Source organism: Mytilus galloprovincialis, chromosome 5 (assembly GCF_965363235.1).
Source record: "Mytilus galloprovincialis chromosome 5, xbMytGall1.hap1.1, whole genome shotgun sequence".
Lineage (NCBI taxonomy): Eukaryota > Metazoa > Mollusca > Bivalvia > Mytilida > Mytilidae > Mytilus > Mytilus galloprovincialis.
The window spans coordinates 41,801,505-41,806,375 of record NC_134842.1 but is presented as its reverse complement, the minus strand read 5'-3'; the positions used below and the strand labels follow the sequence as shown (position 1 = coordinate 41,806,375).

At 30.7% G+C, this 4,871-nt stretch overlaps 1 long non-coding RNA gene across 1 annotated transcript; it reads right to left on the bottom strand.

Moving 5' to 3' along the window:
* Positions 1-633: 633 nt before the first annotated feature.
* On the bottom strand, positions 634-2,784 carry LOC143074521 (uncharacterized). Its single transcript, XR_012977907.1, has 3 exons — positions 2,300-2,784; positions 1,479-1,547; positions 634-715 (listed from the first exon to the last, which is right to left on the bottom strand). It is a non-coding gene; the product is annotated as an uncharacterized LOC143074521 (long non-coding RNA).
* Positions 2,785-4,871: the final 2,087 nt, after the last annotated feature.

Here is a 4,871-nt window from a genome sequence, read left to right as displayed (position 1 = left end):
ACAAATTTTATTAGATATTATGATTTTTATTGCAATAGATTAATATGCTATATTGTAGTAGATCAAGATACCATATATCATTTATTAATCAGCGATTATCCTTTTTATGATTTCAGACGGAAATAAGAATAGTTATATATTTAAATTTCAGCTTTATTTGATGACATTTATAAACATTCTGTAATTGGCTCAATATCTTTAATTGTTTTTACGTAGGCGGTAATGGTAACGTTTTTTCCTGTAGCTCAGTCCATATCGTAAACTTGGATATGTATGATAGCTCGTTTCGAAGCTGTGACATTTTCACATATGTGGTTAAATTTTCGGGGTACGAAGTGAGATTACTTTTTCCGTAAATTAGCAAACCCCGAACATCCTTTTGTGATGCGGCTCCTTGTGGTAAAATATCCCCTTTTTAACACAATAAGTTCTTTGAAAATTTAATACTTTGAACACATTCAATAGCTCCATAGTTTTTACACATTTATTCTATGTTCCTCTACTTTCCTAATCACCACAAATAATTAAGTTCAGTCATTTGTTAAAAATAGAAATATGTCCAATATCACTACACAGAAATTTTTCTTTACACGTGACTTTTGACATTAGGGATGTTGTCCCATATTGCAATCCATAGTTCTGATTTTTCCACATATTTTTATGTCATCTTCATCGGCATGACATTCTGAATAAATCTGTGTATTTTTGTCCATTTCTGAAAAAAAATAAAGTTGTTTCAGCACTATAAGGCAATGACACTTTTATCGCTATATTTATTTATTTTGAATACAAAGTGTATGCATAATTAATTTCTTCCAGTATACCTTCACTAGTCAAAAGAAGGACAAAACATCTGAATGTAACCTTAAATTACAACACACAGACCCTGTTAAAGCATTCAATAAAATTTTCTGGTGCCTAAAAGTGCATTTTGACAGAGAAATTATGCAAAAATGAAGATTTCATAAAAAAAACACCAAAATACTTAATTATTCTACCCAGTGGAAACCTTGTATTTTATACTGTAGAAACCACTATAAACTACTGTAAAAGTCATTTGAATCATATAATTAGAGTGCAATGAAGTGCAAATTTTCAAAACTTGTTCTTTCACATAACTCCATTTGAGAAAAAATGTTTTTTACATGTATTTCAGTGAAAATCTTTTATCAGTGAGATATCGGCATGAGGTTTTAAAGCAAACATTGTGGCATCACACGTAATATGGCGTCATTAACTAACGACATATCAAAATAATGCTAATTATAGTTTGCAGTGTTACATGAAGAACAGTTGCCGCAAGGTTTAACTTGAAATATGGAGTCGAAAAGATCAGTAACCAAGCATTTTCATGTAATGCCAAGACCATAGCAACAGTTTTCATATCAGTATATTTTTAACATACCGACTGTAATTTGAATTGCATAAATACCATAAATAAACAATTAAGAGCTTGCCAAATACAACAAAATGCTTACCAGTTATTCAGGACTTTTTAAAACCTCTAGTTTGCCATCTCAGGTTAAAAAGTAATGATATGTCTGGAACTGAAATAAGACAAAAAAATTACTCAGGCTGTGTTATTATTTGGTTTAGATACATAAGTATTATTGAGAGAGCAAAAATCAAATTCTTGAAAATTTTATCGCAAAGAAAGAAAAATGCTTCTCCCTTGTGGCTTATCAACCTTCATTTAAATCTTTTATATTAGCAGCAACGAGTGCTAGCTAACTAGCTTAATAGTTGAAAAGGTGCAGCAAGATTGTTTTCAAAAGTTTTGTTGATCCTCCCCCTTTTTCACTGAGAAAAGACAATATTTTGTAATTTTCTAGTGTGCATTACAAATAATAATTCATGATTTCCTTAATACATGTACATGTTTGACTGTTAATTAACTGCATATGATATCTACTGACCATGGGTCAAATTATTGGATAAAAGCACATGTGATGATGTATTTCACTTTACTCGTATGAAGTGTGTTATCTCCCTTGATTATCAGTTATTCCTGTAAACCGGAGTGATAATTACATACATTTAACAAAGACTGTATTGTGTCATGTTTACTTACAGCTAAAACTATTATGTTAGTTCATGCCTTTTTCAGTTAATAAACAAATTCCTTTCGGATCTCTCGGGGGTGTAAACAAAGTTAAAATTGTGCCTAAAAAAAGTGTTCAGCCCCGTGCCAGTAATGCATTTTAAAAGCGAAAATTTCATTGAGTATTTGCTGGTATTTATCTATAATGGTTATCTAAAATCATCTGGGATATCTAGGTATAAATAAAAAAATACTAACCATCATTTTCACACTTTTTCCGGGTGTACAAGGTGAAATCATCCATAGATCACTCTGAAAACTTCTGATTAATCTTTTTGTAAATTGGCTCAATATCTTTAATTCTTTTTACATAGGCGGTAATGGTAACGTTTTTTCCTTTAGCTCAGTCCATATCGTAAACTTGGATATGTATGATAGCTCGTTTCGAAGCTGTGACATTTTCACATATGTGGTTAAATTTTCGGGGTACGAAGTGAGATTACTTTTTCCGTAAATAAGAAAACCCCGAACATCCTTTTGTGATGCGGCTCCTTGTGGTAAAATATCCCCTTTTTAACACAATAAGTTCTTTGAAAATTTAATACTTTGAACACATTCAATAGCTCCATAGTTTTTACACATTTATTCTATGTTCCTCTACTTTCCTAATCACCACAAATAATTAAGTTCAGTCATTTGTTAAAAAAAGAAATATGTCCAATATCACTACACAGAGATTTTTCTTTACACGTGACTTTTGAGTTCCTCATTTCGAGGCGCATTAGGGATGTTGTCCCAATTGACTTTAATATAGATGAATCGCGTCTGCAATATAACAACTAATTAAGTTTAAACACATTACACTCCTTCGACCTACGTTATCATGGCCATTCAAGAATATATTGAGAGTGATATATTTCCAATCTTCCATCCTCAAGAAAACTGTAAAAAATATACTCTAAGATAAAATTGCGGCTGTAGTTATTAGTTTGAGCAATATAACGGTATTACATGAATATATGAGATCATTGTGTCTGGTGAGACGTTTTTAGCGATGTCCAAATAAAACCAATCGGTATTATACAATTGTACGTGATATTTCTCTTGCTATTGTCTATGTATTTTAGACATCATTAAAGTAATGACATCAGGGAATTACATGTCTGTATTTAGTGACATGTTATTATTGAACTCATATAATGAATCATACTGTAGACCAAGGTAACATGATTACATAATTTATTAATTGTGGAAAATACTTTTTATGATTTCAGGCGAAAGAGACTTGAAAGGTGAGTAGTGATATATTTAATTTCAAGCTTTATTTGTTGACAACAATAACAATTATGTAGTTGACCTTACTATTAACCAATCGCGTCTGAAATGCACAATATGTGAAAGTGTCCACACATTACATTCCTCCTTCTTAGCAAACATGGCCATTCAAGAATACAATGATAGTGTTATCTTTTCAATCTTATATCCTTGAGAATATTGTCAAGAATATTTAGAAACAAAATAACACTTTTGAAATACATCATTTTTGTTTAAAGCAACGATTTTTTCTATCTATTTAACGCCTTTACCTTCGTATACATCATCATGCACAGTCGCTACATATTTCCATACGGCTTGTAATTGCGTGAGCAATATAGCAGTATTACCTTAGTCAGTGAGATCATTATGTCTTTTGAGAAGATATTAGCGACGTTAAAATTGGTTTGAAGTCAATAATTCAACTCATTTGAATCGGTATCTATGCGATCTAAAGTTGAAACCTAAACGTAGGTGGGTAAAGCATCTTTAGTTATTAATAAGTAAGTAATGTAAACAGTGAGACACGGAAGCCACCGGGAAGACCCTTGTGTTGACTTTTTTGTAATAAAATAATTCTGTCAATACAGTTAAAACGAAGGTTTTTTTTAAATCTATAATTTTAAATCTGACCTACATAGAAAAATAGTTATTATTAAATTCAAAATAAATTCAAATTCTTGATTTCCCTGAACTTTACAGTTCATCGGTGTCAATACATTTTTTTTTATAGTAAACAAGTAAACAAGTAAACAGACAGAGAATGTTCATGTAATATGTCTTTCACTTTAAATGCACAAAAATTACTTTCCTTAATTAGTTTTTGTTCTTGCTACTCATATAATACATCATACTGTAGATCAAGATAACATATATAATTTATCATTCACTTATTATATCTTTTTGACGATTTCAGACTGGAACAAGCGTGAGTAGTGATATATCTAAATTTAAGTTTTATTCGATGACATTGATAAACATTCTTTTATTGACTTTAATATGAATGAATCGCGGCTGCAATATAACAACTATTTAAGTTCAAACGCATTACACTCCTTCGACCTAGGTAAACTTTGCCATTCAACAATTTATTGAGAGTGATATATTTCCAATCTTCCACTTCGAGAATACTGTTAGGTACATGTATAGTCTAAAATAAAATTTTATTATTAAAATATATAATTTGTTGAAAGCAACTGAGCTTTCCTATCTATTTAATGCCTTTATCTTCGTTTGCGTTACCATGCACATAAGTTTCATATTACTCTACGGCTGTTATTAGCTTCAGTGATATAACGGTATTTCATGAATATGAGAGATCATTATGTCTGTGGAAAAGGTTTTAGCGATGTCCAAACAAAACCAATCAGTATTATACAATTGTACGTGATATATCGTAGAAGGATTGGTTTATTATCCTTTTGATTATTTTAAACATCATTAAAGTAATGATATTCAGGTAATCACGTCGCTGATATGTTACTGTGCCTATCCGATCACCTTTTCGATATTATAA